The 27,502-nt window shown below is 41.1% G+C and overlaps 1 protein-coding gene and 2 pseudogenes across 1 annotated transcript in view; 2 read left to right on the top strand and 1 right to left on the bottom strand.

Moving 5' to 3' along the window:
• The window catches only part of LOC130453528 (zinc finger protein 260-like), a 498,148-nt gene that overhangs the window by 382,500 nt on the left and 88,146 nt on the right, over nucleotides 1-27,502 (bottom strand). The window lies entirely within an intron of this gene.
• Nucleotides 20,155-23,162, top strand: LOC130456863 (kelch-like protein 15; annotated as a pseudogene).
• LOC103099978 (ubiquilin-1-like) lies at nucleotides 24,279-26,382 on the top strand (annotated as a pseudogene).

The raw sequence follows: 27,502 nt of genomic DNA, 5'->3' as shown, positions 1-27,502 counted from the left end.
CCCCCACCCATGCTCATGCTCTAGCCCCACCCCCTGTTCCTGTCCCAGCCCTTCCCCCTGCCCTCCCCTCCACTCATGCTCTAATCTCCAACCCCCATGCTCCAACAGCCAATAATCCTAACATTGAAAATGGAGTAAGTAGCCTAGAAACAGTAACACCAGATAGTTTAGACAGAAGTTTATTTCCATTGAGGGAAGTACCCACCTTTAATAAAGAAGGGAACTTGGTGTCTGTAAGACACTATACACCTTTTAAACCTGATGATTTAGAAAAATTCAAGCACAATGTTCAATCATTTGAGGCAGAACCAATGTTGGTTATAGAAAAATTAGAAAATATATTCAGAAACTTTGACCCTTCTTGGTTGGATGTGGAGAATTTGTTAGATACATTTCTGACAAAGAGAGAGAAAAATAATGTCATCTCTCTAGCTAATAAGAAAAGTGGTAGAGGAGCTCATCACTGGCCTACTGTAGATCCACACTGGAACCCCAATATTATACAGGATCACACAAAACTAGTCCTGGCCAGAGAAGCATTATTAAAAGCCATGAGAGACTGCTCTGATAGCCCTGATGCATGGGAAAAATTTGAACAATCCCAACAGGAAATTGATGAGACGCCCTCCCACTTTATGGACAGACTTATTGACGTAGGAAGTACATATATGGACCTTGATTTGTCCAGAGAAAAAGACATTAAACATATACGCAGACAATTCGTTAGGAATTGTTGTTCAGCAGTAAAAGACTACTTTGAAACCAACTGTCCCAACTGGGAGTCTATGGACCTTGACGAACTGAGGAAAGTAGCAACATATGCCTATAAGAATCGTACAAAAAAACCTGAGACACACAATACATCAGTGGCAGACTTAAAAAAAGAAATTGAAATTTTAAAGGAACAATTGAAAAGTAAGGGAGAGACCATGGCCCCTTTGCAGGAATCCACAGATAGATCATTAACAAACCCCTTAATATGCCTCTTCTGTGGGAAGAGAGGCCATGCAATGATAGTCTGTAGGAGCAGGCTATGGGAAAAAAGAAATAATAACACCTTTAGGAATAATAACTATAGGAACCACAATGCCAATCAAAATGACAGTGCTCAAAATACAGAAAATGATACTACCCCCAAAATTGCCCAACAACAATATATAAGAAATGGAGCTTGACCACACTACACTCAGGGTGAACAACCCCAACAGCGTGGAGGGTCCCAAAAAACTGCCCAAGCATCTTTATGAAGGTGTGAAAGGGGGGTGAGGGCCTTGGAATCAAAGAATGAGACCTTTGATTTTCCAGACCCTGATATTTTAATGCCAATAATCCCTATATATTCCCCCCCAAACAGTAAGGAACCTCATGTCACTTTAAAGGTAGGAAATTCATACTATGACTGTCTTTTAGACACTGGAGCATCTAGGTCAGTTCTAGTAAGCAAACCAGATGAGAAATGTGATTCTATTGGCTCTTTAAATGTAGTAGGTGTTTCAGGAAAACCGTTAAAGGTCCCAAAACTTTCTCCTCGCATGGTACATGTGGGACCCCTAACTGTTGAACATTCTTTTCTTTTAATGCCTGGATCTCCCACAAATTTGCTGGGAAGAGATTTACTATGCAAATTACAAGCCACAATAATGTGCGCCCCAGATGGCTCCCTTTCTTTAGAAGTACCCGAGGAAACCTTAAATTTACTCCCTGTATTTCTCTCAGAGAGTCAGGAGGCAAAGGAGCCTCCCACCTTTGAAATACCTACAGATATACCAGAGTCTCTTTGGGCCACATCTTCTACTGATGTAGGCTTACTTAAATCAGCTACTCCAGTGCAAATAAAAACTAAATCCAGCCCACCTCCTTGCATTCCTCAGTATCCTCTTTCCAAGGAGGCAATGGAGGGCATTACCCCAATAATAAATTCTTTAATTGACCAAGGAATAATTTTCCCTTGTAAATCTGAATACAACATGCCCATCCTCCCCGTTAAAAAACCAAAAAGGGGACCCGATGGCAAACACCTCTATAGATTCGTACAGGATTTGAGGGCTGTGAACAATCACGTTATAAAGAGACACTCCATAGTTCCCAATATCAATACTATTATTTCTTCTATTCCTAGCACAGCTACATACTTTACAGTAGTAGACTTGTGCTCAGCCTTCTTCTCTATACCCATACATGAGAACTCGAGGCATATTTTTGCTTTCACCTGGAATGGCATACAATATTCCTGGAGTCGTCTCCCCCAGGGTTATGTAGAAAGTCCGACCTTATTTGCACAAATTTTGGGACAAGATACAGATAATATAAAATTTAAAAACAGCAAATTAATAAAATATGTAGATGACCTACTCTTGGCTTCCGTGGATGCAGAAGCATGTCAGGAAGATAGTAAACACCTTCTTTTGGAATTGCACAAAAGAGGTCATAAGATCTCGAAGGATAAAGTTCAGTGGTGTCTCCCCAAAGTAGAATATTTGGGGTTCATTCTGACAGCTGGTGCCCGCTCTATTTCTCCCAAGCGAATTGAGAATATTCAAAAATTGAGTGCTCCTACTACTAAAAAACAGTTAAGAGCAATTCTGGGAGCAACAGGGTTTTGCAGACAATGGATTCCTTGCTATGGGGAAATTACTAAACCTCTTATAGCACTAACAAGGGATGCAGTCCCTGAACCCCTCAAATTAGAGCCTGAACACATGTCAGCTCTATCAGAGCTAAAAAAGGCTACCTTATCTGCTCCTGCTCTAGACATCCCAAATTACAACAAGCCATTTACTTTGTATGTACATGAGCGAAGAGGAGTAGCCTCAGGCGTTTTAACTCAGACTCTGGGGCCTTCTCAGCGTCCAGTTGCTTATTATTCAGCCCAGCTGGACCCAATAGCTTCAGGAGCACCACCATGCCTTAGAGGAGTGGCTGCTACTGCTTTACTAGTGACAAAAACCGTTGATCTAGTATTAGGATGCCCATTGACAATTATATGTCCACATGAGGTAGAAGCATTATTGCTAAGACAGAGAACACAGGCATTTTCTGATCAGCGAATTACAAGGTATGAAATAACCTTGCTAAATAATGAAAATATTACTTTGAAACACTGTTCAACCCTTAATCCTGCCACCTTGCTTCCAGACTTACCAACTTCAGGAGAACCATTACACAGTTGTGAAACACTAGTGTCCATGGCAGAAAAGCCTCGAGATGATCTCTTGGACACTCCCTTAAAGAACTCAGACCTGATCTTATTTACTGATGGTTCTTCTTTCATGAGGGATGGCATACGCTATAGTGGAGCTGCCGTAGTCTCAGAATTTGCCACTGAGTGGTCAGCCTCATTACCTTCTAACATTAGTTAGTGCTCAAGGAGCAGAGCTCATAGCTCTGAAACATGACTGTATAATTGCCTAGGATAAAAAGGCAACAATTTATACGGATTCTAGATATGCTTTTGGCATTTGTCACTCAGTCGGGATGCTATGGCTCCAGAGAGGATTTTTAACCTCAGCTGGAAAATCTATAGCTAATGCTGAAATTATTAATGAAGTACTTTCTGCTCTTCAGCTGCCTGAAGCCCTAGCTGTAGTTCATTGCTCAGCCCATACAGGTGGCACCGACCCTGTCTCTAGGGGAAATGACCGAGCAGATGCTGCTGCAAAGCTAGCAGCCATAGAAGGGCCTGAATTACTTCTAATATTAACAACTACTGATGACTCAAATTTATCACTTTCCTATGATGAGAAGGAAGTGGAAAAATGGAAACAGAAATTCAAAGCAAAACAGATCAATGGAGTCTGGGTGTCATCTGAAGGAAAACCCCTGCTCCCTAGAAGTTTCTATCACCAAATTTGCCAATCTGTTCATAATAATGGCCACTTTGGTACCCAGGGCATCGTGGACTCTGTTAAGAGAGTATGGATAGCCCCTGGTATAACTACCATAGCCTCTAAAGTGTGTTCATCCTGCCCTACCTGTCAGGCATATAACCAACATGCCTTTCGTGGTAAAGCCTTTGGTGGACGTCCTCTGGCTTACACACCTTTTGAGCACCTGCAGATAGATTTTATAACGATGCCAAAGGCTGGACAATATAAATTTTGTTTGGTCATAGTAGACCAACTGACCAGATGGCCGGAAGCATTTCCTACAGCCCGAGCCACAGCAGCTTTTGTTGCTAAGGTGCTTTTAAAAGAAATTATTCCTCGCTTTGGCCTACCAGCACATATTAACTCCGATAGGGGGAGTCATTTTACTGATTCTGTTCTAAACCAGATATATTCTTGCTTGGGGATAACTCCCAAATTCCATGTTCCATATCATCCCCAGAGTTCAGGCCAAGTTGAGAGGATGAACAAAGAACTTAAAACTATGATTGGAAAATTATGCACTGAGACCCATTTAAAATGGCCTGAAATTCTCCCTTTGGCCCTATTTTATCTTAGAAGCAGGCCTAGAGGAGACTTACATATCTCACCATTTGAGATGCTTTTTGGACATCCGCCTATACAGGCTAAGCCTTTCTCCCCGGCTTATACATCGCTATTAGGGGGAGATACTACTATTGCTTCCTATATACAGGAATTACAGCACAAACTGCGTGAGCTACATGAATCCGGAGCTGCAGTACAAGCTGGACCATTAGACTTTTCACTTCACGACCTGAACCCAGGAAACAACATGTATATAAAGAACTTCCAGCGTACAGGAGCAACCCAGCCTTCCTGGGAAGGACCATTCCAAATATTGTTAACTACTCCAACATCTATAAAGGTTGGAGAAAAGGACTCTTGGATTCACTGTTCTCATGTAAAGAGAGCATCTTCTGTTGAGACTGACTGACTGTATCCTATACATGCATTGGAGATAACTACCCATTGACAAGTGGAACTATTTTATTCTGCTTTTGACACATTGAATTCCTAAATTTTAATTTTTTTTCTCCTTTTTCCTTTTTTTCTTTTCTTTATTTTATTATTATTATTTTTACATTACTTTATTTTTTCCCATTTTCTCATTTCTATGTACTTAAGGTACATATGATCAATATTAATTTTATTCTACAATATTAGTTTAAATATATATACTTGCTGTTATTATTAATATGCACCCAAACAGCTTTAGACTATGGGAACCTGCCATTTATTGATAATTGTTGTGGGACTATGATTAATGTTTGTGTCTGATTCTAGGAACAAGATTGAACAAGGAGCACAGAGATAACCTGGATAATGCCAAAAGAGCTCACAGGTCTAAAAATCAAAGACCAATCCAGGTAGGATTAATGCATTTCTAGGCCAATACTAAGGACTTGAACCTGGTGTGAGACTCGGGGTTGCGACACTTGACAGACGTTAAGATGTAGGCCTTCCCTGTATCCACACTCTTCGTGAAAATACCTACAGACAAGTACCTAAGGTTGGCTACCATCCTGGCTCCATCCATCCCTGAGAATGAAGGTAAAATCAGACGAGGGAATAACACTTCCCTAGATATAAAATTAAAATCTGGTCCTCTTTTTTCTCTCCTATAGTATGGCAACTTCCTGTAGCCTTGGCTGCAAATGGGGAAGTAAAATATGCTGCATTCTGTCCTACAGACTTGTGGGATTAGAAATTACTTAACTGGACCCTAATACAGGGGCCTGTGGAGAAAAAAAAATTGTTTTATTCTTGCTTTCTCAAATTTTGTATACATAGATTTTTTGATTTTTGATACTGATTTTGAATTCTTCTTTAATATAGATATGTATATATAAAGGGTCTATATTTTTCCCTTAATTTTTTCCCTTTTTCTTCTTTTGATTTTGATTTTATTTTCATCTTGTTTTGTTTTTCTTTTGGATTAACTCCCACACCCCCACAACTAAAACTTGAATCCTCAGCTGGAATCAGTGTTTTTTCAACACTTTCTTCAGGGGGGATTGTATTTCATCAAATCCAAGATTTAAATTTTGTTCGAGAGAAATCTTCAGAGAAGAAGCTTGCTAACTAACTGAATCCAGAGAATGAACTGTTTGCAGAAAGATATCTAAACCTTTTCACTACAGGAAGATCCAGAATTAACCTTGCGGTGTGGTTGATTGAACATTTTTTGAATGTACACTCTTATGCCAAAGGGGACTGCCCCCTAATTGGCTTTTGTCAATGCACCCAGCAAAACATTGGTTTGCTGTCTCTCTCTCTCCTCTATTTCCCCATATTTACAACTATTATAATTTTCCTCTTAGTGGAAAAAAATTTTTGTATACACTTACAGTTAGAAATTTTTGGGGTGCAGTATACTTATGTTTAGTGATCAATTGGGGAGACTAGTCTCCCAATCATCATCGGGGGGATTGTGAATTTTAAAAAGTCTCCATCTTGGTCTAGCACCCAAAAATTGTGCACACCCACACTACACAGGCATGTGCTAGTCAATGACAATTCAGAAATAACTAACTGCCCACCTGGGCTGTCCTAAGCCAAGCTAGAGCCAACCATTGGCATTTGTGAGACACAGGAAGTGAGGTAGGGAACAGCCTCTGGAATTCACTCACTTCCTGTGGAGAGAGCTAGACGGGAGTTGGTGTTAGGAGCTTGGACAGGGAGGATGCCCGCAGACAGCTTTCCGTCAGATCACTCACATGAGTTAAGGACTGACTTTTTCCACCTTGGCCCTTTGGGCCTAGAACTCACTCTGCCTTGGTCAGAGGTTGAGTAGCCCATTTCCCTTTTCTCTTCTCTCCTTCTCTCCCTCTCCTTTCCCTACTCCCAGTGTGATTAAACCTCCATAAACTTCATTCTGACTTGAGTGTTTCATTTTAGGAATTTCATAAGTAAATTCCTTGGCGGCCATTGTTCAATATTACATAAATCCTGTAGCCACATTTTTAACCATTACAGTTGCTCATAACCTCTCCCAGAAGCCTAAAATTTCTACCATTACACTGTTCTCCTGGGAGCAGGATGCTATTTCCTTGGGATCACTTTCCAGGGGATCTTTTCTGTGGCATTATCTGAGGGCACGTGACCAATGACTGCACCCTTTTTGTACTGAACTGAGCTATAAAGGATTTGCTTTTTGGAAGGGCCATTTCTTATTTCTTTTTTTAACATTTATCTTCTGGGGGCGGCTGGATGCCTGAGTGGGGAGTGCCAGGCCTGGAGCGGGGGAGGGGAGGTCCTGGGCTCGAATCTGGACTTGGAGCCTTCCTCTCTCGCAGGACAGTAGGTCCTCGGGACTTCAGGACCAGAGTCCGAGGTGTCCATCTTTAGTCAAAGCAGAGAACAGGCATGAGGCTGGATGCCTGGGCCCAAGGGGGCCGGCAGGGAAGGGTCGTTCTCTTGGGAGTCTGAGGGAGGCCCCTCGTGTTCGTGATGTTGGGGGCCTCTGCTGCTCTGCCAGAGAGAGAGACCGGGAAGAAGCCGGGTCTACAGGGATTAGAGTGGGTGAGGACACGCAGGGCTGAAGAGGGGCTGGGACACGGATCCGGTGCAACAATCCAAGGGTCTCGGGGGCTATAACTCCGTCCTTCCCGTTCAGACTCTCAGGCCAGAACATGGGTACCAGCCTGAAGGGATGCTTGTGGTCAACAAGCTGAACCTGCCCTTTTTACAGAGCAGGTGTTAAGGTCCAGGAATTCACCCACCACCAAGGAAGGATCTTGGGCAATGTAATCAGACACGGAAAAGGCCCTTTATTGTGAAAACTGATACGCGCATCAGTGGGAACCTCTGCCCTCAGAGTTCCAAGTTGCTTCTGACAGGCTGGGGTTTAAATACTTTTCATGAATAACCTTTGTTGGAAAGTTGCTTTTTGCACCTGGGGTCTGGGTGCTGAAGTGTATCAGGGACCTTGGACAGGTCCCAGTGCAAGGTCCAAAGCTTATCTGTCTGTAGAGAGGCCTTGGCTAGGTTTGAAGTTTTATTTGTCTGTAGTGGGGCCTTGGCATTTTTCCTGGCTGAATTTCTCAGGGCAATTTTAGATCTCCCTCATTTCCAACTTCTTTTTCTCTTAGGGGGGCAGAGGGAAAACCTGCCCACTGAGGCAGCTTGTGGCTTTCAGCCCGGGGCTTGCTAGGGGTCGGTACTGTTGTCGGAGAGCCAAACCCTGGATGGCATCCAGCCGGTCTTTCATGAATGGAACAAGGCGGTTAAAAATGCAGGGGCCAAATGTCAAGAGTAGGGTTAAGATTATGAGGGGTCCTATAAAGAACATGACTAGGGAGAAGATTTGAAAAGGTGGGCGTACCAGGGGCCGGCAGTTTCCCTCTCCATCAGGGCTTCTAGACCTTCTTGTAGCTTGCTCAGGGAGTCCCTAATAATCCCTGAGTGGTTAACATAGAAGCAGCATTCCTCACCCAAGGCTGCACAGAGGCCCCCTCCTTAAGGAAGAGGAGGTCCTGCTTGGTATAGTAGGTCACTCAGGGTAATATTGTGAGGGGGTGCAGCGGGCAGTGAGGGAGCTAGGGGAGACACAGGGCTGTAGGCCAGAACGGGAGCTTCCCCGGAGGGCCAGAATCTCAGGCCCCACCTGGTTCATGGGAATTGTCACGAAGGAAGAAGGCCCTGAAAGGGAAATATCTCCAAGTCACAAAAGACACACCAAGCAAGGCTGTCACTTGCCATTGTTGTTCCACCCGAGGATGGTCAGGAAAATTCAGTCCAAAGTGGGCCTTGGGCTGCCTTCTCTATAACCATCCTAGGACTTTTTCTCTCCTTAGAGCACTTGCCACTGGGTCCAGAAGCTGCCTTTTTTCTTAAAAGACAAGTTTTCCCCCATTTCAGCTGAGAGAAATTTGCTTATCAGCAATCCAGGAACAAATCGCCACACCCCCAAACAAGCCTTTAATATCCCCACAAGGCTGATCACTCAATTATTTTCATGTATTTACACATCAGGTGTAGTCACATGAGTGCTGAATTAAGTGGTTCCCCGTAAATCAGGGCTGTATCCTCTCCTGGACCTAGGCCATCTAAAAGACTAAGACAAGGTCATGCAGGAATCACTTCAGGGTAACTGTCCAGAGAAATTAAAGAATCATGGGTGATTTTCCCACATACATTACGTTATATAGTATCCCTAAGTTAAAGAGCCAATTATGAGAGCAGAACATTCATCTGTTCTCTTTCACCTTCTCTCTCCCTTTCTGTTCCTTCAAAACCCTCTGCTTAAAAGCAGAACACACCGTCCATCCTTCCTTTACAAACCCACACACTAAAGCTTTATGGGCTTTAAATCAAGGTCTCTTTCTTCCAAATTCAAACCCAACATACCTCCCCACTTTCTCTAACATGCTTTTACCATCATAAGTCAAACAACCAGCCCCCTGGTATCACTTCAATTGCTAATCGGTAACCCAAAAGAATTCGGATTTAAGAAGATGACATCATTGAACAATCTTTAGCATAGAGCTCAATCATTATAAATTTCAGTTCATAGCACAAATTGGTAAACTGAGGTAACAAAATATATGGTAGAGTCAGGTTTACAATGAGGTTTTGTTTACATCCACACAATACTTGAACACATTTTAGCAGTCATTCACATAACAATCATAAATTTCTGAGTAAGCATTTTCACATATATGCCATTTTTAACCCCCTACCTCTTCTTTGGGTATTGCCACAAGTATATTTATGCAGATCACAATGTAATCAAAATATCAACCAACAACCCCAGAACTCGTATGAGGTAACGTTATCAATTAAATATTACTTAACTCATTTTATCATTCTGGACCTGGAATGTTTGTAGTAAGATTCCACAGCTGCAAACAAACTTCCTTTTTTTTTTTGGTCAGACAGGGCTGGCAGTATTTGCTTGCTTGAGCACCTGAAACCTTCCGTTTCTACAATTAAAATATACTCATCTTTAAGTTTTTCCACACAGCGGTTGTTAACTCTTTGAAGCCCCCATGTCAGTTCATAATGTTATAAGCACTTCTTTCTCCTTCCGGGGTGCAAGGAAGGGGTTAATAGCTTCTGAGCAATTTTATTCCAAAGCTGCTGGCCTAGACTTAGTTTTCTTATTACTTAGCAACCCCGGCCCAAACCTCTTTCATAATCATTTACTCTCAGTGAATTTTAGTTTGAACTCTACAACTTCCAAATAACTTTACTTAAGTTCTCTGGCAATCTTTCAGTGTGGAACCAAACTGAAGTACAAAGCATTTAGATCCTTCATTTTAGCTTTTTAGCTCAAAGTATTGCTACATACTTGATTAAATCCCAATTTATAATTTATTGTATCATAATATCAACTAGTATCTCTATTCATTGCTCTCACTGAAATGGAGCCCTTCATAAAATGAATCCAGACACCCCAAAATCCAATTATTAACTCGTATACTTGGGTTATAAGATATGAAGTTATTTCCTTTCACGTGTACTTGCAGGTTGTTTGTCGTATACCCGTAACCTATTTAGGTGGAAGACTTAACTCTCTTCATAATATAATGCATACATATTTAGCATTCATCCAGCATTACTAATTCCCAGCATTTGGCATCTGAATACATACATGTTCATTTCTAGATTACAAATTCCTTCCTATGCATTTTGCATTTTGCACATTTAAAAACAATTCATATAACCTTGATTAAAGGTAACATAATTTTAAAATTTCCTCCTTTGTAAAATGTCAGCTTTTAGCACTTATCTCATTAATCCCGTGCACAGATTAACTATTAAAAAAACTCTTTGTGTGTAACATGATTTCTTGCTGCTATTTCTGAGAGCACATACACTAAAATAAATTTGATTTGAAGGATTCCCAAGTTCAAATTCTAGAATAAGTTCTTTTCAACAACATAAGTTTCTCCGAATGACTTTTACATCAGTACAATTTCTGTCCATACAGAATAAACATTCCTCTCGGCATCAGGCTTGCTATCAATTACATTTACACAATTCTCAAATTCAGTGAAACCGTTATGCATTGCAAAGTTTAACAAAACAAACTTCTAATCAGGAGTTTTGGTGTTCAATAAAAATCTGGCAACAAACAGTAATTACATTTGTATCATATCAAAATCATTATCAATCCTCCCAAGTTGCATACAGCAAGTCACAGAATTAGTTTTAATTGAAAATTGCTAACTGAGGAGTAAAAATCTCCCCTTTTCTGCTCTGAATTTTCTCTTTTTCACTCCCTTGGGGGCCCATCCAAAGGAAAAAAAAAGGGAAAAATCATTGAACAGATAATTGCACTCTCTCTTCCGCCCTGAAGCCTGCTGCAAGCACAGTGTTACTTCATCATTGCCTGCCCGGTTGGAATGCAGGCAGAGGGAGGAGGGGTGCAAAATCTATTCTCCTTTGTGACCCCGAATCCCAAACTCCCCCCCCTTTTTTCTTCCCATTTATCCAGCCACAACAAAGGCTCAAAGAAACCTATAGGACTTCCTCTCCCACACATCCACATACCTGCGTCCAAATATAGAAAGACACATGAGACAAACAGCAAAAGGCCGAAGACAAACAACAGAGACACTGTGGGATTTAAAATTAGTTGAGGGGCTTAAATTGTTGTAGATAAAAGAGTGGGAGCCATAAACTGTTATAATTAAAATTGGTGAAGCCAGGGAAAGGGAAACAATTATGAATATGGTCAAGTCAACTGAGTTTTATAGAGAAATTTAATTAATAATACAATGATTAATCAATAGAAAGAGAGAGAGAGTAAGAAAAGGAGTAAGTATGAAGGGCCTTAAGCCAATATGGCCTAGACCTGAGTCTTAAGAGGGAAATCAGTCAGTTTGTTATAACTCACCATAAGATCTGTCTAAGTAAGGATTTCTAATGACGCCAGGCCAGCAGCATCTCAGCTGCTTTCACCAGCTCCCTCCTCCATCTGACTGTTTCAGAATGAGATCTTTTGCTCTTCTCTGAGCTCTTATTTTTAATGGCAAAATTTCCTCTGTCACCTCCCCTAAGTCCTTACAACTACCAATCACTGTAGATGTTTCTAAAGGACCGCCCATTTTGAATTCACAGCTGAGTAGTTTTAATCTCTTTAGTAAGTCAGAAAAAAATGCTGCTGTGTCGACAAATTTCATTAGAAAAAACCTCTGAATAAGTTATCACCCTTTTAGGTTTAAGTAGTATACAAGTTGCCCCACCTTTATAGGTACTTAGTATCCCATTGTATCAATTCTAAAACAGTCATGACTCAAAGAACTTCCTGTCCCTTCCATAAGCATGGATTAAAGTACTTTCATTGTTTAGCAAACAGTTTTCTGTCCTAAAGCAGTCTTAAGTAGGGTGGAATAGGAACACTCCCATAGCAAGAAGTTTCCACATTCAAGTAGAGTTCTCACCATCTGCTAGGGAATTTTTTTAAGTAGGAGATTCCCCAAGGAGGGAATTTCCAACATTCATAAGTCTGAGAAATTTCAAGGTTCACAACACGGACATGTAAAGCACCCTGATCCTAGGAGCTTATCTTAAGACCTCATTTCTTGGCATGTATTCGTAAGGACCGTAAAACCTTAAGCAACTGTTTGACATGCAGGCTGAATGCAGCCAAGCTGCTGGCTGTCAACCCAGAAAGAAAGGAAAAAAAACGCATCTGAGTTGCTGGCTGGGAGCTGTCAGCGACAGCCCAGAACCCCCGGTGGCCCCCCTTTACTTCAAAAAGGAAACTCAGTGCCCAAAAATCACCTAGAGATCGTGGGGTGTCCCCCGGTCTCTCCTAGGGGTGCAATATCTTCCCAAAAAGGGGACTCAAACCCCTTTCCCAACAGGGACTCGAACCCTGTGCCCAGGGAACTGGAATTCCCCAAAGTGCCAGGGTACCTGACAGGGTCTGTATGATTGAGTTCATGAGAATAGGCTTCTGTATGTGGGGAGGTTTTTTGCTTTGCCTGTAACTATGGTTTTGCTGGGAATTATGTACCTAAGTAAAAGTTAACCCATGATGGTCTTTTTGGGATTGGGTTTGAGGGTCTGATCTTTTGGTGATGTTTTGGAGAATTAGGGTACAGGTGTTTTGCTCTTGCATTATTTCTTTTGAGACTAGGGAGAAAATAATCATGTTAATTCATAGGTATGGGGCATTGATGAAAGAAGTCATTTAAAGTGGATAGAGTGGGCAGTCACATCTCACCAAGGAGTACTCTGTGGACTCCCCAGCTACCACGCGTGACTCTGTCAAGGCATCGTGGTCTGATGGCTCCCAGTAGATAAAGATCTAGGCCTGGAGATGGAAGATCCTGGGTTCAAATGCGGCTTCAGATTTCCTAGTTGCATGACCTAGGCAAGTCAATTAACCCCAATTGCCTAGCCCTTACTGCTCTTCTGCCTTAGTATTAATCTGAAGGCAGAAGGTAAGGATTTGATTTTTTTAAATAAAGAAAATTTCCAAATTATAATTTGCACAATTTCATGAAATACTTTTTAGAAAGCCCTTATTTATTGCCTTAGAATCAGGACTGTGTATTCGGACCCATCACCAGGTCCTGTGTCCAGGTCTGACTTCTATCCACTGAATCACCCAACTGCACCTTTCGTGAAGTATTTTTGATCAGTGTCAACAGAACCCAGTAAACTTTGGGACATTTCAACCAAAACTGATACTTGAGATTGCTTTTCACTGTGCAGGTTGAATTTTTAAAGTTGATTTAATGTAGGTTTCACAGAAATGTAGGTTTCACTTATATCTCACTCAACTCATTTTATCCTTCTGCACATGGAATGTTTGCATTAAGATTCCACAGCTTCAAACAAGCTTCTTGTCAGGCAGGGCTGGCAGCTTGTGCTTGCTTGAGCATCTTAAAAACTCTAAAATATACAATTAAAATATACTCATTTTTAAGATCTATCACACAGTTGTTGCAACTCTTTGAGGTCCCTATTTCAATCCCTAAGTATCAGTGTGGAACAATCATAAGCACTTCTTTCTCCTTCCTGTGTGCAAGGAAGCATTTAATATCTTATGAGCAATTTATCTTGGTTTAGGTTTTATTATTTAACATCCTTGTCCCATCCTTCTTTAACAAGTGAGCTTACTACAATTTAATATTTTTAATGTATCAAGCCCCCAACTGACAACACCCAGGAATGTTATAGTCAAGTTCAAGAACTATCAGACGAAAGAAACGATATTACAAGCTTCCAAGAAGAAGTCATTCAGATACCAAGGAACCACAGTGAGGCTAACACAGGATCTGGCTGCATTCATGCCGCAGAACCAAAAGGCGTGGAATAAGATATTCCGGAAAGCAAGGGAACAAGGTCTACAACCAAGAATCAACTACCCAGCAAAACTGATTATATTCTTATAGGGGAAAGTATGGTCATTCGACACAATAGAAGAATTCCAAGAGTTTGTAAAGAAAAGACCAGACCTGAACAGAAAATTTGATTTCCAAGCACAGAACTGAAGAGAATCATCAAAAGGTAATTAAAAAAGAGGGAAAAAAGAAAAACAAAACAAAACAACAACAACAACAAAATTTTTGAAGAGTCAACAAGTTAAAATGATATGTATCCCTATAAGAAAGGAGGTCATTGGTAACTCTTAAAAACTCTTGCTATCACCTGGGCAGCTAGAAGAATTACACTTAGAAGGAACAGTAACAAACTGTATAGGATGAAAGGACAAGACATAAATAGGTATATAGATATATGCATGCATAAATACATATACATGTGTGTGTACATATATATACATACATCTACAACTAGAGCAATAAAAGAGGTTAATACTAAAAGAAATGGGAAAAGAATCAAATGGGGCAAATGGGGGTAAATTTATATGTCACAAAGAAGCTCATTGCAGGGGGGGGGGGGGAGAAAGGTAAAGAGGTTGGAGATAGGAAATACTCAACTCTTACATGCTTTGAAATTGACCCAAACAGGGAAGAACAATCCAATCCATTGGGGCAGAGAATAGATTTGCACCCCATAGGGGAGTAGAAGGGTAAGAAGCGGAGTGCTGGAGCGGGAAGCAGTACAAGGGAGGGAGAGAGTGGGGGAGGGAAATTTTAGAAAGACTACAATTTAAAATTTAGAATGTATCAAACCCCCTTCATAATAATTTACCCTCAGTGGATTTTAGTTTGAATTCCACAACTTCGAAATAACTTTGATGAAGTCCTTTAGCAACCTTTCAATGTGTAACCAATCTGAAGTGCAAAGCATTGACCTGTACTCCTCTCAAACCTCTGTCTAAAGTAGAATAGAACCTCCAGTTTAGTTTTCTTTTAGCTCAAAACAGTGCTACGTACCTGATTAAATTCCAGCAACATTATTCCAATTTATAATTTGTTGCATCTATTTCACACTAGAATTCAGAGTATCAGCTAGAATCTCTATCCATTACTCTTATTGAAGTGCGGCACTTCATAAAATGAGTCCAGACACCCCAAAATTCAATGATTAGAACCATTATTTATTGATTAATAAAGAATCTACCAGCTGGGAAAGACTTCCCTGGTGGAAGCTGCATCAGACTGACATGACAGGATGGCTTATATAGGTTACAAGATACAAAGTTATTTCCTTTCACATACACGTTCTTATTTGACAATCAAAGAAACCTTATCACAAACACAGGTATGTGAGGTCAGTGATGAGTGGACAATCCTCAGGCTATTCAGGGGTTGTTGATGTTCACATGTATTTAATCACTTATCTCTAGTTAGCTATATGTTATCTTGCATTCCATCCTGACGTCTTTGATATTCCTGAAGTTCCTTTTATTTCCTGACCTTCCTAATTCTCATCTGTGAATGTTAAAAACTGTACATGCCAAACTCTGTAAAGGTTTGGCCAAACTGTAAAGGATAGTTTTTAGTGTTTTGACTTAAAAATCAGAAATAAGTGGTCGTCATGGGAAATTCCCAAATATGAAAATACCTAAGTCATCTGGAATTTATGGAGATTTTAATTAATATAAATGAAGGAATTAAGGGAAGGAGAGAGAGAGAGAGAGAGAGAGAGAGAGAGAGAGAGAGAGAGAGAGAGAGAGAGAGAGAGAGAGAGAGAGAATTAATTGATCTGGCTCAGGGTGAGCCAACCAGTATAAGAGGGCCTAGGCCAAAATAGCCTAGGCCTGATCCTAAGGGAGAGTGAGTCAGTCCTTATCAATCACCACAAGATCGTCTCTAAGCCGGGTTCAATTGCAAACTCCATTCAAAATGTCCTTACTTCAACTCTGAACTCCAACTCCAATTCAACTTACAAACTGAACTCCAATCAAACAACCTCATTACCTGAATTGTCTTCTCTTTTTAAAGAAATTTTCTCTTATGTCACCTCCCCTAAATTTTCACGTCTACCAATCACAGTAGACACTTTCCCCCAGGACTACCCATTCTTAGTTCTCGTCATCTTTGGTTCTAACCTTCTCTGGTTAGATTAAAACTTCACAACTCTTTTGTTAAGCTTGCCTTTTGTAAGTTGCTTGACCTTTTAGTGACTAATTTAACCTTTATAGGTCTTTAGCACCTTTTTGTATTAGATCTAAAATTAGACCATCCACCTTAATGTTTTGGCTCCACTATAAGTATGAGTTGGAGACTTTTCATTGTTCCATCAGGAGTTTGCAACTTTATCTTCCCCTAAGGCACTGTCTGAGCAGGGTGGAGTAATTTTAAAGTTCTCAATACATTCCTGACCAAGTACCTTCATTGTTAAAAACGGGGAATAGCTTAATCAAATCTTCGGTAGTAGAGTCTGAGCAGTTTTAAGATTCACACATCCTTAGGCTAATTAGAGTCTTGTCTGTAGTCTGCATAAGCTGCTTGACCTCCTGGGGGGCCTGGGTCTGTTACCTAAAAAATAAAGGAAGGGATTGATCTGCTTTATCTATTTCAATTTTATTATCTTCTCTTATTGGGACTACTTCATTATTTCTTCTGGCTTCTCCTCTTTACCATTATTGTAAGTAGAGGAATGGTACTATACTGAATTGTATTTAATCCTCATGACAAGCCCTTCTTGATTTCAGGGCTGGTCAAATTTACCTTGTTAAGGACATACAGTTTGCATATCATATAGTCATAACCTATTTAGGTGGAAAATTTAATTCTCTTCATAATACAAATGCACACATATTTTGTATTTAATCATTACTTTCCAGTAATTTGTATCTGAATACCTGTTCATCTCTAGATCACAAATTCATTCCTATACATTGTGCACATTTTTAAAAAAGCAATTCATATAACCTTAGTCAGAGACAACACCTTTTAAAAATTCCCTCTTTTGCAAAATACCAAATTCTTAGTACTTGTATTATTAAACCCCAGCACAGATTAGCCACTTTAAAAACGTATTGTGTGTCACATGAGTACTTGTTGCTAATTCTGACAACGCATACATTAAAATAACATCTGATTTTTTTAAAATCCCAATTTTAAATTCTAGAATAAGTTCTTCTCAGCAACATAGCAACTTTTTCTGGATGACTTTTATATCTATAAAGTAGCCAGTAAAATTTCTGTACTTTTAGAATGAAACATTCCCTCTCAGTGTTAGGATGGCTATCAATTGTATTTATTTTTTTTTGTGATATTTGTGATATGGAAATCACTTTGAAAAGACTGATATATATTAATTTAAGGTCACCAAGGAATTCAGCTATGTAATTCCTAAATGAAAACTCAAGTCAGCAGTCAACCTTTTATGGAGTTTTAATTACAAACAGGAGGAAGAAAGGTATTAGAGGGAGAGAGAGAGGGAAAAGGAGGAGAAGGGAATAGGGCTTAAATGCCCACTCTGCTTAGAGTTGGGCCAAAAGCCCAAGGTCTTGGATAGCCGAGGCAAAGAAAAGAGATCAGTCCCTATCACTCACGTGACCAAAATGGAGAAACAGTCTGAGGGCCTCCACTGCAAGGACCAGGCTCCAACCCACCACCTCTCCTCTGTACACAGGAAGAAACCAGAACTCCTGGGCTGTCCTCTACCTCACTTCCTGTCTCTCACCTGTGCTCTAGCTTAACCTAGGACTGCCCAGAGGTCTCTCCTTTTTGCACATGTCTGTTGAAGGTCATATTCTCAAATAATTAAATCTTGAGCTTTGCTGTAGACCTTTCTAAATCCTGTTACCTTGAGTAGGGTGGAGATTGTAGTTTCCAAGACCTGATTCTGTCATTCCAAGTATCTCTATTGTTATTGATCAGGAAATAGCCAAAACCCATCCTCTAAAGAATGGTTTGAACAAGGTTGAGTAGCCAGGCAGGTCAAAAACGGAGGAAGGAAATTATAGACCAATCTCCCTAATGAACATAGATGCAAAAATCTTAAACAGGATACTAGCAAAAAGACTTCAGCAAGTGATCAGGACTGTCATTCAATATGATCAAGTAGGATTTATACCAGGAATGCAGGGCTGGTTCAATATTGGGAAAACCATCCACATAATTGACCATATTAACAAGCAAACCAACAAAAATCACATGATTATATCAATAGAGGCAGAAAAAGCCTTTGATAAAATACAACACCCATTCCTATTAAAAACACTAGAAGGCATAGGAAGGGTCTTTCCTAAAAATTATAAACAGTATATATCTAAAACCATAAGCTAAGATCATCTGCAATGGGGATAAACTAGATGCATTCCCAATAAGATCAGGAGTGAAACAAGGATGCCCATTATCAATCACATTTAGACAATTCTCTAATTCACTGAAACCATTATGCATTGAAAGGTCTAACAAAACAAACTGCTAACCATGAGTTTTGCTGTGCTCAATAAAATCTCGCTAACATTTCACATTTACCTGACAGTTACCACAATACATGAAATTACATTGGAAAAATATCAAAATCATTAGCAATCCTCCAAAGTTGCATGCAGCAACCTTTAGAATTAATCTTAAGTGAAAAGTACCTCTAACCGAGGAGTAAAAATCTCCCTTTCCTGCTCTGAGATTTTCTCTTTTTCTCTCCTTTGGGGGCTTATCCAAAGGAAGAGAGAGGAAGAAATCACTGAATAGATATTTTCTTTTGTCCTCTGCTGAGGATTTTTGATTGTGGGAAGTTTAATCTTGCAACTCCTCCATTTTCCTTTTTGTGAGTGTCCGATTTAAGAATACTGTAAAGGGTGAAATTATGGATGAGACTGGATGTATAATTAATTTAGGTTGCCATGGGTTTTATTTAGAAAAATCTTAATGAAAAACCCAAATAAGAAAATACCCAAGTCAGCTGCTGAATTTTATGTGATTTAATTGATATTTTAGAGGAGATTAAGAAGAAGAAAGAAGAAGGAGGAGGAGGTTTTTTTCTATCCCTCTCCCCCAGCCTGATTAATATCGGGTGGGGAGATCAGGAGATAAGAGAGTAAGGGTTTGGAGTATGAAGGAGGAAGGAATTAGACTGACCTCCAAAGAGGCTCAGCTAAGATGCCAGAACCTAAAATCAGCTCCAGGGAAAAATTCACCACTCAACACTGCAAGACGTAGGAAGGCTTAGCATGCTGCCAGCCAGAGTTTGTATCTCCAGGAAGAGAAAGAGGCGGGAAGTGACGTGCCTTATATGGAGGTTTTTACATCACTTTTGTGCATCTCATCTGTATCAATGAGGACTTAGCTTGACTTAGGACAGCTCAGAGGTCTCTCCTTTTTGCATATGTCTGTTGAAGGCCATCTCCTGAGATAATGAAATCTTGAGTTTGATGCATACCTTCAAAATCTTGTTAAACTGAGTAGGGTGGAGAATGTAGTTTCCAAGACTCAATTCTATTATTCCATGTATCTCCATTGTTACTTATCAGGAAATAGCTAAATCACACCTTCTAAAGAATGCTCTAATTAGGGTGGAAAATTTTTAAAATTCACAATACATAGAGACAAGACTGTGACTCCTGGGGCTGAGGTGTTATCAGTTCCTGGCATATGTCAGGAAGGGGAGGGGCAAGAACTCCTGGGGTTAGGGGGCCAGTGAGGGGAAAGAAGGGGTTTGGGAGCTGGCTCTTCACTGTCATGTTAAATACTAGACCCTTTGCTACTGATTGTCCCAGCAAAAAAGTATACATTCCTTCTTTTGGTCATAAACATTTTTGGTTGGGATGATGGCATTTCCCTCCTGCAAGATTGACAATTTTGCTGCAGAAAAGAGAAGTGAAAATATGAATCTATTTACCTTTTTGTTGATCCTAACACAACGTAAGCTCTGTTGGTAACCTCAGAATGGTAATCTCCAATTGTAAATGAATTCAGGGGCTGCTGGGTGGCTCAGTGGATGGAGAGCCAAGTCTAGAGATGGGAGATCCTGGAATCAAATCTGGCCTTAGATACTTTCTAGCTGGGCAAGTCACTTGACCCTCATTACCTAGTCCTTCCCACTCTTTTGCCTTTGAACCAATACACAGTATTGATTCCAAGAAGGAAGGGGGTGGGGGTGGGGTAAAAATAAAATAAAAATTTTAAAAAGAAAGTGAATTCAGAGGGAAAATGCTGCTAGAAGATAATCTTGCATGGGTTGCTAAGTAGGAAGGACAGAAAGACAGAAAATAGACCACACAACATGTTCAGCCTGTCAGCTCCACCACTGATGGTCAGAGAGAATCAGACAAAATAGAAGGGATTTTTATGGAGGTTTCAAGGTATGGGGGATGTGGGAGTGTCAGTCCAGCAGGTGGTGGGATAGAAACATCAGCATCTTATTGGCAATCCGCAACAAGTCAAAGGATTAGATACCAACACAGTGGCATAGCCAGTAGTCAGACCAGAAGCTCATTTGAAAGTCCTTCCTCTGGAGCTGGCCCAATCTCATTCAGATGCTGAGTTGGTGTGTCTGTGGCATTACAAAGACGGTATTGAAATTGCATGGCAGCCTTCCAGGCTGAAGACCATGGTAGAGGTTGGACTTTCACCAAGTTTAAGGATTCAGAAATCAATCCTGTGGCTCAGCCTCATGGCCTTTCCAGGACTGGAGAGAGGAGGGGGGGGGGCAGAGGATAACTTCCCTTTCCCCTCTTGCTCCCCCTCCTCTTGTTCCCCACTGCCTTCTCTTCCCCCTGCACCCTTCGAGGGTTTCACCCTAGGAGTCTCCGGTGCTGCCTCATCAACGGACCGAGCCACTGATGGGCAGACGAACTGAGAAGCTAAGGTGGGTGGGAGGAGGTGGTCTTGGCCAACCCCGGCTAGGGCTCCACAGAGGCTGCAGGCTTCGGTTCTGGATCACAGTTACACAGTCACTGGGGAGTAAGCAGCACCGCAGGGAGGAGCTCACCTTCTCGGAGTGGCTGAACTCGGCACCCTCAAGGGAGGTGCAGGCACAAGATGTCCTGCTAGGATCAAGGCGGGCGGCTCCTCTTCCAGAGTTGACCCCCCACTTTGACCCTCCCTCCCCCAGCCCAGGCCTCTCCCTCCCCCAGCTATACTGAGTTACTCTTGCAGGGCAGGGAAGATGGGGGCCACAGCCACCACAGTAGCCGGGTACAGGCTCCCCCCATGCTGGCCTCCTCGAGGTGCCCCGGTCCCGGTCTGGAGGGAGGAGCCCCTCTAGAGGTGAGGGGAAGCAGAGGAGGAGCGGTAGCAGGAGGACGAGGAGGGTTCAGTCTTAATGGCCTGATCATCCCTGGGTCTTCCCTCTTGGACGGAATTCGCCGAACCCAATTAATGGGAATGGTGGAGGTGCCTTTCCTGATGCAGATGCCAGTCCACTCTGAACTGGGCCCAGCCCCCATGGCAGGGGACGGAGAAGGGTTTAGTTCCTCCTTCCATGACACTAGTGTCTCTGCTGGGTTGAGAGAAGTGTATGAGGAGGGATGGCTTCTTGATGTCCCACTGATGAAGTGTAAAAGAGCCCTCTCTGAGGCTGTCCTGTCTAGGACGGGCCTCACCCTGTTTGCAATATGAGCTGAGGCCAAACCACAGAATGTTTTAACTAACTTGAACACAGAACTACCATATGCTCTATATTCGGTACCCTGACTGGGCAGGGGAGGGACTCCTTTGTTGAGTTCCCCTAGCGCGCTATTTCTTGATGTGCTCCTTGGTAGGGGTCGCCCACTCGGACCCAACACCACTTGTCATTGGAGATCACCCATTCCAGGCACATCAAGCACTCCTTGCCACCCAGAGTGACTACTTCTGGACAGTGTTCACAGCTGACACGAGGGAGCGAGATCAGGACAAAATTCATTTGAAAGGTTAAGATGTCAGAATTGTATAGATACTCTCAGCAGCTACAACATGTGTTGACCAAGCCCTGAATCACTTTCAGAGTATTCACCAGCAGCCTTTGATGGAAATGAAGTCCAGCCATATCCGTTCTGCCAAACCCCAGACTGCAGTATTCAGAGGAATGATAGGACATAGCATGGTAAATAGTAAAATCCTTCTTTTACACCAAGCACGGGTCTGGTGGGACCTGGAGGGTCCACAAGCACCTCTGTGCCCAGACTGCCTTGCCATCGTGAGTAACTCTGTGTTCTTGCTATGCAGGGAAGAATGGGGGCCAGATGGTCAATTCCATGCCTCCTCCAAAGTATTCAGGTATGGTCCGAGACAAAATACTAGGCTGAGAATGGCAGCTCTGTCTGTTTCCACGGTCAGAATGTGCAGTTGGTATTATTGGTAGGTACATCTATGCTGTGGCTGGAAGAACCAGGGCTGAGATGTTTTATTCATCAGAACGTTGTGACATCAACTGTAGACAAATGGGAATTTGTGGATCCTTCTCCGGTCAATATATATGGACATGAGAGGACAGTGCTTAGTAACAAGTTGTTTATCACTGGTGGAATTACCTCATCTTCCACTTCCAAACAAGTGTGTGTATTTGATCCTAGTCAAGAAGGAACAGTGGAACACGGAACTAGAAGAACTCAAGGAGTTACTAATTGTTGGGAGAATAAGTGCAAAATTAATTATGTGAGATGCTTTCACAAAGTGATTTCTTACAATGGTAAGTTATATGTGTTTGGTGGTATCTGTGTGCTCTTAAGGGTGTCTTTTGAGTCACAGGGAGACCCTTCCACAGAAGTTTACGACCCAGTCACTGATCAGTGGACTATCTTGGCATCAATGCCAGTTGGGAGAAGTGGTCATGGTGCAGCTGTATTGGACAAATGTAACCGAAAAAATGTGGTCTCCCAGACTGTGAATGTTAAAAAACAAGGTTTTGGCCAAACTGTAAAGATAATTTTTAGTGTCTTGATTTTTAACGTAAAATTAAGTGGTCGCCATGGGAAAATTCCCAAATAGGAAATACCCAAGTCAGCTGGGATTTATGGAGATTTTAATTACTATAAATGAAGGAATTAAGGGATGTAGAGAGAGAGAAAGAGAAAATAGTAGTCTAAGGGAGAGTGAATCAGTCTTTATCACTCACCACAAGATTGTCTCAAGCAAGCTCCAGTCCTTCAGTGAACTCCCCAACTCCTGAACTGAGTTCCAACAGAGACCTTTTAAAGAAATTTTCTCTTATGACACCTCCCCTAAAAGTTCACATCTACCAATCACAGTAGATACTTTTTTCCCCCAGGACTGCCCATTCTTAGTTCTTATCTTCTTTGGTTCTCACCTTCTCTGGTTAGATAAAATCTACTGAGTACTTCACACCTCTTTTGTTAAGCTTGCCTTTTGTAAGTTGTTTGACCTTTTAGTGATTAATTTAACCTTCAAAGGTACTTAGCACCCTTTTGTATTAGATCTAAAAACAGACCACCTAGCTTAAGGTTTTGGCTTCTCTATAAGGTATGAGTTAGGGACTTTTCATTGTTCAATCAGAAGTTTGCAACTTTATCTTCCCCTAAGGCACTGTCTGCGTAGGGTGGAGTAATTTTAAAGTTCCCAATACATTCCTGATCAAGTACCTCCATTGTTACAATAGGGGAAAAACTTAACCAACTCTTCTAAGGTACAGTCTGAACAGTTTTAAGATTCACACAAACAAATAATGGTTCTTGGAGACTTTGCTATAATGGTCATTACAGTGTCATCACATTACATTGATTCTATTCTCACATTTGATCCTGAAGAAAATAAATGGAAAGAAGATGAGTCCCCACAGATGCCCTATAAACTAGATGGCTTACATGTAAGCAGCCTGCATTTACCTGAATATGTATTAGAGCATGTTAGATGTTGCCGCTCAGAATGTACATCTCTCTCCTTACAAGAAAGGAAGCAAAGCATAGTATTTCAGGTTCTTAAGTCCTTGTTTGTGTTGTAGTAGGTACTAAATGCACAAAGAGAAACAGGGAATGCACTTCACTAGATTTATTGGCAATGCCATTGTTCTGCTATTGGAAAATTTTCTTTTCTCCTTGCATTTTTCCCCCTTTCAGTGGCCTCATGAGCTCATGCAGTAAATTATTCTAGACAACAGCAGTTGCAATTATATGCCTCTGGAAGTAGTTGAATAGAATGATCCTGTTGTCTGGAAGATGGATTTTATACCTTAAAAGGCACTTTAGAGGAAGAGGCAGAAAAGCGACGAGGTGGGTATCCAGCTTTCGATGAAGGGAGAGGGGCAAGAAGGGAGAGGAGGAATAACATGGAAGCATGTGCGAGCTTAAGGGAAAAAATTTCCAAACGATTCAAGTCCCATCCCAATCAACTTGTGTTAATATTTGCTGGAAAAATTTTAAAAGATCAAGATACTTTGACCCAGCATGGAATACATGATGGACTTACTGTTCACCTTGTCATAAAAACACAAAACAGACTTCAGGATCATCCAGTTCAGCAAACAAACACCACTGGAAGTAATTCTACCACATCAGAATCTCCCAATAGTAACTCCACACCAGTTTCTACAAATAGCAACCCTTTTGGTTTAGGTGGCCTTGGAGGTCTTGCAGTTCTGAGTAGCTTGGGCTTGAATACATCCAACTTTTCTGAACTACATAGTCAAATGCAGCGGCAGCTCATGTCTAATCTGGAAATGATGGTCCAGATTATGGAAACTCCCTTTGTTCAGAGCATACTTTCAAATCCTGACTTAATGAGACAATTAATTATGGCCAATCCTCAAATGCAACAGTTAATACAATGAAATCCAGAGATTAGTCACATGATTAATAATCCAGATATAATGAGACAAACACTAGAACTTGCAGGAAATCCAGCAATGATGCAAGAAATGATGAGAAATCAAGACAGAGCCTTGAATAATCTTGAAAGTATACCAGGCGGATACAATGCTTTGAGGCATATGTACACTGATATTCAGGAACCAATGTTGACTGTGGCACAAGAACAGTTTGGTGGTAATCCTTTTGCATCATTGGTGAGCAATTCACCCTCTGCTGAAGGCAGCCAGCCTTCTCGTACAGAAAATAGAGATCCTTTACCTAACCCATGGGCTCCACAGTCTGGAACTCAGAGTTCAACAACCAGCAGTAACACCAGCAGCAGTGTTGTTGGCACTGGTAGCAATGTTAGCAATAGCACTACCAACTCTACTGGACAAAGTAACAGTCTGCCAAATTTGGGACCTGGAGTGGGAGGAATGCAGAGCTTATTGCAGCAGATAACTGAAAATCCACAACTTATGCTATCGGCACCCTACATGAGGAGTATGATGCAGTCACTAAGCCAGAATCCTGATCTTGCTGCACAGATGATGCTGAATCATCCCTTATTTGCTGGAAATCCTCAGCTTCAAGAACAAATGAGACAACAACTCCCAACTTTCCTCCAACTAATGCAGAATCCTGGCATGCTATCAGCAATGTCCAATCCTAGAGCAATGCAGGCCTTGTTACAGATTCAAAAAGGTCTACAGACATTAGCAACAGAAGCACCAGGGCTCATACCAGGGTTAACTCCTGGCCGGGCGGGATTGGGAAACACTGGAAGCTCTACAGGAACAAATGTGTCTCGTTCAGCACCTAGTGAAAATACAAGTCCATCATAGGGAACTACAGAACCTGGACACCAACAGTTTATTCAACAAATGTTGCAGGCTTTTGCTGGGGCAAATCCTCAGATTTCAGCAGCAACTGGAACAGTTCAGTGCAATGGGTTTCTTGAACCGTGAAGCAAACTTACAGGCTCTAATAGCAACTGGAGGAGATATCAATGCAGCCATCGAAAGGCTACTGGGCTCCCAGCCATCACAGCAACATTTCTGTATCTTGGAAAAAAATGTAATTTATTTTTGATAATGGCTCTTAAATCTTTACCTGCTTTATTTCATTCTGACTCTTGGAATTCTGTCCTGTTAAAAACTAAACCAATACAATGCATTTTAAGGTGGAGTGCAAGTAGCATTTTCGTTTTGTTTGTTTTATTTTTCAACAGTGGGAGTCAGTGTTTTTCACTCAAAGGTGTTGCATGCACCAAACACTTCTCTTTGTTCTGCATTTATTGTGATTTTTGGAAACAGATATCAGCTTTTACAGTTGGATGAACAGGTTTTACCCTGCAACTGTCCAACTTATTTGCTTTTTAAACATTAGTAATTTATGTAGAATAAAAAAGTATTGAAAAGAAACAAATTATTTGATTCTATAATTTGTGGTACAGTATTGCATATTGTGACTTAGGCATGTATTTTGCTAGCAGAGTGCTGCAAGATTTATACCACTTACTGACCATTTTTACTCCATTTGTATAAAATAAAGCATGCACATCTGAAACTGTGCATTTTGAGAAAAATCCATTTCAATGGATTAACTGAGCAGGACACGTGTAACCAAAAAAGAGAGAACATTTGAATAAATGAATGAAAGCAGATACTTCCCTAATTGTATAGAACCTTACAGCCACTTTGATAAACATCTCTCAGCAAAAGTGCTGTTTAGTCAACTTCCTTTAAAATATAGTAAACGTGCTGATCCTGGTTATCTCTTGAAGTATACATTTAATTGTACAGGAAAAAGTACCTTGTGACATTGTCTCAACATTCGCAGATTGACTGCAAATTACCTTTTAGTCTTTGTGCAGACTGAAGAAGCACTATATTATTATTCCTAGACAGGGCTTTTGCCTAAGGCTTTTTCAGCCTTACGGTAGCGATTCCAACATGCATTATGATTTGTAATTAGAAATGTTACTTTCACTGAAAGTGTCGGGATATTTCAATTACTTTTAACCACCATGTAAGAATAAAACTGTTTCTCTTGGGTTGGTCAGCTATTTCTCTTGTGCTCAGGTATCACTTTTGAGTGTGTTTCTCTTTTCAGTCCATTTGAACGTCATTCTGTTTGTAGTGAGAACTGGACGTGCCGAAGCCCTACTTCTGCCGTGTGCAAGCACTGTTGGCCACTCCAGAGGTGGTTATCCTCTACGCCGTGTCATTTCGATTCAGTAGTGCTGTGGTTTGGAGTTTGGGTCTAAATCTAATAACAATTTTCAGGCATCCTCCAAGGGTATTGGATTATGAAAAGGAGAAGCAGACATTTGAAACAGGCCATATTTACCATGTCGTTCATAGGGGAGAAATAATAAAAGGTCAGGAGCTATTCTCTTTACCTTCGTGCCCTTTCCTTTCCCTTTAGAAGATTTGGGGTGATAACACGTACATAGTTAAAACACTGTACAGAATACATTTTAACTTCCATTTCTTCTTCCTCGCTTCCCTCCCTCTACTCCCACTTTTGCCCAAATGGGGCCATC

The sequence above is a fragment of the Monodelphis domestica genome, chromosome 2 (genome assembly GCF_027887165.1).
Source record: "Monodelphis domestica isolate mMonDom1 chromosome 2, mMonDom1.pri, whole genome shotgun sequence".
Lineage (NCBI taxonomy): Eukaryota > Metazoa > Chordata > Mammalia > Didelphimorphia > Didelphidae > Monodelphis > Monodelphis domestica.
The sequence above is the reverse complement of the archived record's forward strand: the minus strand, read 5'-3'. Positions and strand labels throughout refer to the sequence as shown.